General features: G+C 46.0%; 1 long non-coding RNA gene across 1 annotated transcript; it reads left to right on the top strand.

The window, feature by feature from the left end:
- Positions 1–1,944: 1,944 nt before the first annotated feature.
- Positions 1,945–7,935, top strand: LOC111548038. The gene is made up of 2 exons (XR_004228634.1): positions 1,945–2,321; positions 7,693–7,935. It is a non-coding gene; the product is annotated as an uncharacterized LOC111548038 (long non-coding RNA).
- Positions 7,936–10,284: the final 2,349 nt, after the last annotated feature.

The raw sequence follows: 10,284 nt of genomic DNA, 5'->3' as shown, positions 1-10,284 counted from the left end.
CAGGCAGATCCCTTTAGCCCAGGAGTTCGAGACCAGCCTGGGCAACATAGTGAAAGCCTGTCTCTATAAAATAAAAATAAAAATCAATCGGACATGGTGGTGCACGCCAGTAGTCCCAGCTAGTTGGGAGGCTAAGATGGGAAGATTGCTTGAGCCCAAAGGTTGATGCTGCAGTGAGCTGTGATGGCGCCACTGCACTCCAGCTTGGGTGACAGGATGAGACCATGTCTCAAAAAGGAGGAAAGACAAGAAAATCGAACTTGCTAGTGTCAATGCCTTTTAGCCAAAGACCACCAGGACACCTGTAGTTGAACACGTTGGGTTGCATTGAGGGAGAGTACACACCATTACAGAACTATGGGGGGTATCTTCGAAAAGGGGTGTTATAAAGAACCTATTACTGGATTTGAGCTTTTATGGGTAACTTAAGGAGGGTCTATGAAAGTTGGATTCACCCTAGATTGCATGTGGTCAGGAAGCAGGAGCCAATTCCATGACTGGGTAGCTCAATAAATCTCATCTATAGAAAAGGCAAACTAGAAGAAAGACAAAACTAGCTAGCAGGGGGCTGGGCTCGGTGGCTTACACCTATAATCCTAGCACTTTGGGAAGCTGAGGCGGGCGGATCACGAGGTCAGGAGATGGAGACCATCCTGGCTAACACGGTGAAACCCCGTCTCTACTAAAAATACAAAAAATTAGCCGGGCGTGGTGGCAGACGCCTGTAGTCGCAGCTACTTGGGAGGCTGAGGCAGGAGAATGGCGTAAACCCGGGAGGCAGAAGTTACAGGGAGCCGAGCTCATGTGCCACTGCACTCCAGCACTCCAGACTGGGCGACAGAGCGAGACGCCGACTCAAAAAAAAAAAAAAAAAAAAAAAACTAGCAGACTAACAGTCACTCATTTTCTCCAAGAAGGGCGTTTGATATTTTGCCAGTGGCACAGTGACCGTGTTTTTGTCTGTGCTTAGACAAAATTTCAAAGTAGATTTGCATTTGCTATGTCTCACTCTATGATGCTCTGTAACCATATCCGAGGTTATTATGTACAATAGGAGGATAACATGGTGGACCTATGATGCCAGGCTAGCTTCTGAATGTCAGGGTTGCCTTTGTTTTTTTTTCCTTTTCAATAAAATGAGTGTGAAATAAGAAATATCACAATGATGGAAACCAAAGTAAAATTCGACATACAAATTTTAAAGAAGTAAAATCTTTATCATGAAACTTATATGTAAAAGAATCAGTGAAGACAATTTCCATAAAATACAAATGAATATGGATACTATTTACGTTGCATTTAAAAACCTGATCAAAGAATTGGTTTAATGGCAAAGGCTCTGGAAAATTCTTTTGCAACAGTTCATCACCGTTGATATAATCCTAATTAAAATTATCGGACTCCAGTTTTGGTGGAGATGTAAATTTGCTAGTGTCTTTGAAGAGCAATTTAGTCATATTCATGAAAATTAAAATTGCATTTGGCCTTTGACATAGAAATTTTACTTCTGGAAATTTACAGAGAAAGTTGCACGTGTGCACGTACATACAAGGATATTACCACACTACTCTAGTATTGTTTGTAATAACAAAAGATTGAAAAAATATTAATGTCCTCCAGTAAGAAACTGATTAAAATTCAGTATGAGACATCCATTGTAACCAAAGCTAGGCGGCCTTGAAAAAGTGTCGCTCAGCGACAGGGCTCGGCCCATCCTCATGCAAACCCACCCCACGGTATGAGGCCAGGAGGGTGCGGTCACGAGGGGCCCAGGAAGTGTGTCCAATGCTTGAAGCAGCCCCCACCCTGGCGGTCCTGAGTCTGGGTCGCGCCCTGGTGTATCTCTTTTGACGTCTATTACCCACAGCCTGGGGGAGGAAAGTGGCGGCAAGGAGCAACTGCATGCGACTCAGGACCTTGCCCTTCTCCGCGGCCAGCGTCACAATGGCAACCGCGGGCAGCCGGACACTGACGGCTGGAAAATGAGGACCCAAGCCAGGTTACAGCCTTGGACTTCGAGCAGCCCAGGGAGAGTCTCTGGGTCCTCCAGCCCCCGCTTCCCTTCATGTCGGAGATCCTAAGCCCGCAGCAAAGTCTGCAAGGAGCTTTCCCCGACGCCCATGAGACCGGAAGTGCCTGGGCCCAGGTGGAGGAAGGCCCCGCGTGGCCTCCTCTGCGCCCTCCCTGGCGTCCGCGCCAGTTCCGGCGCTTCTCCCGCGTCCTTCACCATGGCAACTTCTGGCGGTTGGGAGCGTGGGCCGCGAGCCAGGTGGGTGGGGAGCCGGTGGGCTCTATCCGCCAGCCCACGAGAAGTGACGACGGCGATGGGAGGCCGCAGGGACCTGAGGGCGGAGAGAGGAGTGCAGAAAGTGCCGGGCGGCGGCTTCCGTTTCCTCTGCGGGGTTTCTGGGTGGTCGTGGTTGGGAGCTGCCGGAGGCCTGGCGGCCGTGCGCTTCTGCTCCGGGCAAGCTCTCTCTGCAGGGCCGGGGCGGCGGCAGGGGGCAGTAGCGGCCCGCGATGCTCGGAGGCTCCCTGCCACGGAGCTCCCGGGCTGGGGCGCCCGGATCTGGAGAAGCAGAGGGCCTTGGTCACACTCAGAGCTGACGTCCAGTACGGCCCTTGCTGAGAACTCCAGTGAACAGATCTCTACCTAGCCCCCGCCTCAGGCGCGCCCAACCTGGGTCAGCTCGCCCTGCCCTCAGCCACGCAGCTGGTGGCTAAGCGCGGGCTCCGGGTTCGGGCTGCCTTGAGCTCTATGGCTCCCTCTGAAAGTGGTGATAATGATAGCAGGTATCTTGGGGTTGCTTTGAGAATTAAATCAGTTAATTGTACTTAGTACAATTTCTGGACTTAGTTTCTAGCACATGGTAAGCCCTCATGGGCTTGCCTGGGGCAAATTGGTTGACCTCTCAACCTTGCCTCGTTAAAAAGTGGGGATAATAATAGTACCTACTTAATATCGTTATAATTATAGGAGTTAATATTTGTAAAGTCCCTTGCCTTCAAGAACTTAGGACATTTTAAAAAATATTGTAAAGCCCCTAGAATGGTTCCAGGCACATAGTAAGCTACCTCTGTTATTACCACAGTCATATTGTTGTTATCACTATGTTAAATAAAATTTATAAGAGGCTATTGGTTTGGACTGAGCCCTTGCACTATGCCCAACAGATCAACCCAATATGGAGTCACTTATGCTGAAGTTCCATGCCACTAAGCTGAAACTAAGTTGCTTATTTGACTTTCCTAGAAATTAGGAGAGAGAGACAGTTAATATAGCCAAATCCCCAAATAAACCAGCTTTAGCTGGCATGATGAGGAAGTCCTCTCTGCTTTAACCTTTACAAGGAAAATAACTTTGAAACAACCAATTCGCTTTTTGTTCTGTTTCTGCTTTCTTCAGCCCTTTTCTGTCTATAACGCCAGCCTCCTCAGCTCAGCTAATCAGAGCACTCATTCTATTTTATAGAACGAGGCATTGGCTGATTCTAGAATGCAAATATAAGCCAATTAAGATTTTAAACTAAATTTCTTCTAATTTTTGTCTTTTGACAACTATTATCATCTGTTTGCGTTGTCAGGTTGGAAAGGATTGCATTTGTCCCGCTACAAGGACTTTTAGCCTCTGGCTGGATTACAGAACCATTTGCCTGCATTTCTCCTTTTATTTCTCTAAGTTTTTCAGCTTTTGACATGGTTCTATAGAAAAGGCAAGATCATGTCCTTAAAAGATCACTGGGCTGTGAGTCAGGTGGACTTTGGCCTTGGTTATGCTACTTGGGCAGGTCACTGTTTCCTCATCCATCTGTAAGCCTCTTTCAACAAAGGGTAGCTGGTATTATCTATTATGCATGTTTAACCTTTCCGGTAAGGTAATGTATTTAGTAAAAATAAATTAGCATCTGTCAGCAACTCTCCAGGGTAGTAAGAGAAGGTGGCAGGTGCTTTGAGGAGGTTACAGATGAGAAGCTATGGGATTCTGAGAAGGGAGAGCAAGCTTCTTAATTTATACTTTAATTTCTAATAAGTAGAAATATCAAGATGTACGGGGGTCAAATGAGAATGATTCTACCCCTCCACCCCACTAAAAAGTCTGGGAAAGTGAATTTTCCCCTCTGAGGCTTTCTTATTTCTCAGTTGGAAATAAGATGTATGTTGGCAGCTACATTCATTATTGCTTGCAATGTAATCCGGCCCCTGTTATGGATTCCCAGACTTAGGCTCCCGGACTGACTTCTTCCATCAGCAGGAGCAAGAATATCGTATTCACCACATTCTTCTCTCTGTCTCTCTCTCTCTCTTTTTTTTTTTTAGACAATCACACTCTGTCACCCAGGCTGGAGTGCAGTGGTGTGATCTTGGCTTACTTCGACCTGCAACCTCTGCCTCCCTGGCTCAAGCAACTCTTGTGCCTAAGCTCCCCAAGTAGTTACAGGCATGAGCCACCATGACCAGCTAAGTTTTTGTATTTTTTAGTAGAGATGGGGTTTCTCCATGTTGGCCAGGCTGGTCTTGAACTCCTAATCTCAAATCTGCCCGTCTTGGCTGCTTCCCAAAGTGCTGGGATTACAGATGTGAGCCACTGTGCCTGGCCCTTTGTTTTTTGTTTGTTTGTTTGTTTTTGAGACAGAGTCTCGCCCTGTTGTCCAGGCTGGAGATCAATGGCACAGTCACAGCTCACTGCAGCCTTGTCCTCTAGAGCTCAAGTGATCCTTTCACCTCAACCTCCCTAGTAGCTGGGACCACAGGCACACACAACCATGCCCAGCTAATTATATTTTCATTTTTTGTAGGAACGGGTGAGGTGTCGCTATGTAGCCCAGGCTGGTCTTGAACTCCTGGGCTCAACAGATCTTCCCTCCTTGGCTTCCCAAAGTGCTGGGATTATAGACATAAACCACTGCACCTGGCCTTCTTTTTGTTTTCAGAAACCCTCCCTTCACTTATTAGAGGGTGAAGTCCCTATTTATCCTACTGAGGTTAATGCACTAGGTTAGAGTAAGCAGTGTTTCCTAGCAGTTATGGGCATTGGCTTTTATAGTCAGGGGATTTGAACCCTGCTGTGATTCTGAATCAGTGTCTGAGCCTCAGTTTCTTCATCTTCAAAACAAGGACAGTAATACCGAGGGCTGTTGTGATGATAGTGTGAGACCTTGCACTTAAAGAATCCAGCATGGCCAGATGTGGTGGCTCACGCCTGTAATCCCAGCACTTTGGGAGGCCGAGGCAGGCAGATCACAAGGTCAGGAGTTCGAGACCAGCCTGACCAACATGATGAAACCCCATCTCTCCTAAAAATACGAAAATTACCTGGGTGTGGTGGCGCAGATTTGTAATTCCAGTTACTCTGGAGTCTGAGGCAGGAGAATCGCTTGAACCCAGGAGGCGGATGTTGCAGTGAGCTGAGATCGCGCCATTGCACTCCAGCCTGCGTGACAGAGAGAGACTCCAACTCAAAAACAAAAAATAAAAAACAAATAAAAAAAGAATCCAGCAGTACTTGCTAGGACAAGTGCTCAAAAAAATGTTGGCTGCTCTTTTTAAAAATATATGTAAATAAATACAGGGTCTTACTGTGTTGCGAAGGCTTGTCTCAAACTCCTGGCCTCAAGCCATCCTCCTACCCCGGCCTTCCAAAGTGCTGGGATTACAGACATGTGCCACCACACCCAGCTGGCTGCTCTTTTTTTAGTACTGTCATCATAGTTATTACATTGTTAGTTTACAAAAGGCAGGGTGATCTTTTGTAGTCTTTTTCTTCTCTTTGTTGCCTGGCAGAGCTCTTTATTGCCAGCAAATGTTTGTTGAATGAATGAGTGAATCCACCCAGGAAGCTCTAGTAGCAGTGAATTTCACATTGCCCTGACTAATGCAGCTCTGTGCCAGAAACCATATTCAGTCCCATTACCTTGTTGAATCCTCAAGTTTGATGGCTTTGTCTAGCCTTCAATTTGGCTCCTGAAGCATTGGTGTCATTGATTCACAGTCCAGAAGCTGGGAGTAATGTCTGCTGCAGATTTCTGTATTGTTTCCATAATGAAGCTGACAGCAGCATAATATCTGTAGCCGGTGCTAAGATAGGAGTTGGGTGTCATGCTGACGTCAGACACTGTGTTCTCATTTCCCCAAGGATGAGCTGGCTTCCTTGATGCAGTTTTCTCATCTCATTAGTGCATTGCTTGACATTACACTTCTGAAACAGCAGGACTCAATCAGAGTTTAGCATTGCAACTCTATCAGGGTGATAATGTCACAGGGCATCAAGTTCCTTCTTTTGTCCCTTTGTGGCCACTTTCCGAGAAGTGTAGCAGCTGTAGGGGAAGGACAGACCAGGGGAGATCTTTTTGCTTCTTCTGATCCACTAACTGTGTTTGAGTTTTGGGTTAGAGAAGCCTCTAGAAACCTCTAATTTAGTACTTTTTAAACCCTGTTCTGTGGGGGTTTTAGAATTCATAGGACTCCCTCGTCCTGCCAGGAGCTGATTCTGGGGAAAAGACCTACCTGAACAGGTAGAACTTGGGGCATCCTACCTCTGGTTCAACCAAAGTGAGCCCTGTGACATCTCTGGAACACTGAGGGACAAATTTATTTTTATTCCTCAGTAGAGACTCTGAAAGCCAGTCAGCACCATTGTCGGACTTTGAGCAAGCTATTTATGCATTTGCAATATTTATTCATTCATTCAGCACATTCTCAGACACTCTACTAGGGGGCTGGTGATAGAGCAGGAAACAAAGATCCTGCCACCAGAGAGCTTACATTCTGGCAGGAGGAGACAGACAGTAAAATATGTGCCATGCAGGGCCTCTCCAAGGATGTAGAACGAACAAGAGGGGTAAAGGAAGTGAGGGGCTGATAAATGGTGGAAGAATGTTCTAAGCAGAGGAAATAGCTGTGCAGAGTCTCTGAGATAGGATGCCAGAGCAGCTGGAGAGGAGGGAATGATAGAGCCAGTAGAGGTAGACAAGAGGCGGGGGTCTAGATTACCAGGACCTTCTTAGATTTTACTCAGAAGGAGATGTGAGGACGTTGGAGAGGTGAAAGCAGAGGAATGACAGGACTTGATTAATAGGGCCATTCCGGCTACTGGGTAGAGAATAGAATTTAGGGAGTGAGGTGGAAGCAAAGACCAAATAGGCTTTTAGAAGGGTCTAGGTGTGAGGTGACAATAGCTTGGACTGGCATAGTAAAGAAAGGTGAGAAGTACCTGGACTTGGGATGCATTTTGAAGGCAGACCTTATGCGTTCTGCTAATGAGTTCCATATTATTGAGTGGGAGAGAAAGAGGAATCGACAATGACCCCAAGGCTTGGGCCTGTGCACCTGGATGAAGGGCGCTGTTTACTGAGACAGTAACCACAGACGTTTGTCACAGTCACAGTTTGCCAATTGAACTGCTTTTCATGATGGAGGAGGAACCGCTCTAGGTTGGTGTCAGAAGGTCTGAGACCAGGAGAGTGTTTTAGCTGAGGTTTTCTCGTAATAGTCACTTGCCCACAGTCACATAAGTTGGATCTACAACTAGAGGAAATGATCCAAGGCTGCATAGTGCCTATTAGCATCCACAAAAATCTCATTTCTGTTTGGCTGCACTTCAGGTTCAGGCAGCTGGTGTATTTTGATGTCTTGGTGGTTCCATGCTGTGAGAAGAGTTTGTGTCATGCAAATTAGCAGCCTTTTCTTTTCTCCCAGGAGCACCCTTCAAGGAGAATTAGACAAATTGGAGTCTACTCGGAAGAGGCTGTTGGGAATGGCCCTGACACCACATCCTGAGCAGGGATGGCCGATGGAATGGGGAGAAGACTCAGGTGGGGCTTGAGTGTGTCCTCTGATGACTGAAGGGCCTTGGGAGCGAGCATCCTTCCTGCTACTGTGTGTTCGCTGGTTCCAATGATACATAATTTGTGCTTTTCGTAATTCAAGTATTACCTTGTAGATCTTGATGGTGCTGACTACTTCCCCTTGGAGGCGTATGACCTGGAGATGAGGTCAGCATACCCCACCACCACAGTTCCCCAGACCAAAAACTGAAATGGCCTAGGGGGTTTCAGAAGTTTTAAAACTGGGCCTCTTGGGTCTTGACCTACAAGGAGATGAGATAGTTCCTGTGTGGGCATCAATGAAGGTGGCGGCCTTGAGCGAGCTGGAGGAGTCCAGGGGGAAGATCCTAGAGGAGGCACCTAGGAAGCTTGTGGCAGCTACAGAGGCTACATGTGCGTTGGCTTAGGGCAGAGGCCTGTCCTATGGAGACTTGTCTGTTCTGTCATTTAGGATTATGTGCAGCTGCAAGAAACAGAATACCACTTAAGGTGCCTTCAGAAAAGCAGGGCTTTATTTTTCTCACATGACAAGAGATGTGAATTGGTCTTGGTTCAGTTGCTAAACGTTGCCAGCAAGAATTCAGGCCTCACATCTCCCCTCCCTTGGCAGGCTGGCTTTTGTTCTCATGGCCACGAATTGCCTGCCTCGGCTCTGGGCATTAAGCCTTTGTTCAGGACAGGAAGAAATGGGAGAGGGAGGAAGGGGCAATGCCAGCTGGGTCCTTTTTTTTTTTTTTTTTTTTTTTAAACATTTTTGTTCTCTTTTAAGACTTTATTTAAGTAGCTTTAGATTTTTTTTCTTAGATTCACAACAAAATTGAGTGGAAGGTACAGAGATTTCTCATACACCTCCTACCCACCCTTCCACACCCAGCGTCTCTTCGTTATCAACATCCCTGAAGCCAGGGTGCATTTGTTACAGCTGATGGACCTGTATTGACACATCACAGTCACCCCACGTTCACAGTTTACATCAGGGCTCACTCTTGGTGTTGTACATTCTGTGGGTTTGGTTAAACCTGTGATGACATACATTCACCGTTATAGTCTCATAGTCTCATACAGAGTAGTTTCACTGCCCTAAAAATCCTCTTCAATGCTTCACCTATGCGTCCCTCCCTTTCCCCAGCCGCTGGCAACCACTGATCTTTTCACTGTCTCCATAGTTTTGCCTTTTCCAGAATGTCCTATAATAGGAATCATGTAGTAGGCAGCCTTTTCTAATTGTTTTTTCTTCGTTTAGTAATATGCATATTGTAATATGCAATACTTATCAAGCCATGTATTTCTATGGCTTAATAACTCATTTCTTGTTTGTTGGGTTTTTTTTTTTTTTTTATTTGTTGAGATGAAGTCTCACTCTTATTGCCCAGGCTGGAGTGCAATGGCACGATCTTGGCTCACTGCAATCTCCGCCTCCCGAGTTCAAGCAATTCTCCAGCCTCAGTCTCTGAGTAGCTGGGACTACAGGCACACGCCACCACTTACAGCTAATTTTTCATATTTTGGTAGAGACGGGATTTCACCGTGTTGTCCAGGCTGGTTGTGAACTCCTGAGCTCAGGCAATCCACCCGACTTGGCCTCCCAAAGTGCTGGGATCATAGGCATGAGCCACGGCACCTGGCCGATAACTTATTTCTTTTGAGCACTAAATAATATTCCACTGTCTAGATGTACCATAGTTTACTCAGTTACCTACTAAAGGACATCTTAGTTGCTTCCACGTTTTGACAGTTATGAATAAAGCTGATGTAAACATTTATGTGCAGGTTTTTGTATGGACATGCGTTTTCAGTTCTTTCTGGTAAATACCAAGGAGTGAGAGTGTAAGAGTATGTTTAGTTTTGTTAGAAACTGCCAAACTGTGTTCCAAAATAACTGTACCACTTTGCATTCCCACCAGCAATGAATGGGAGTGTCTGTTGCTCCACATCCTCACCTGTGTTTGGTGTCGTCAGTGTGCCAGATTTTACTCATTCTAATAGGTGTATTGTGTCGGTCTTTTTTTAAATCAGGAAAGCCAAAACCTTCCCAGAATCCCATCCAAATCCCTACCCCACCAGCCTTCCACTTGGCCAGAACTATGTCACTATGACCATCCCTAGCTGAGAGAGAGATGGGAAAATGAGTATTTAGTTTTGTAACCCCTCTGGGAGAGGCAGATGGGAGAAAGGGGGAAGAGCCCCCTAGAGCAACACTGTCCAATAGAAATAGAGCCACATACATAATTTTCAATGTTCTAGTAACCACATGTTTTAAAAGGTAAAAATAGAAACCTAGGTGAATCAATGTTTAAACATTTATTTTATCTAACCCAATATATCCAAAATCATTTCAGCATGTAATCCATATAAAAATTATTTAAGAGATATTTTACACTTTTTTTTTTTTTTTTTTTTTTTTTTTGTAGTCTCTTTCTGTCGCCCCCCGGCTGGGGTACAGTGGTGCCCCTCCGGCCCCCAC

The sequence above is a fragment of the Piliocolobus tephrosceles genome, chromosome 20 (genome assembly GCF_002776525.5).
Source record: "Piliocolobus tephrosceles isolate RC106 chromosome 20, ASM277652v3, whole genome shotgun sequence".
Taxonomy (NCBI): domain Eukaryota; kingdom Metazoa; phylum Chordata; class Mammalia; order Primates; family Cercopithecidae; genus Piliocolobus; species Piliocolobus tephrosceles.
This window is presented reverse-complemented; position numbering and strand designations above follow the sequence as displayed.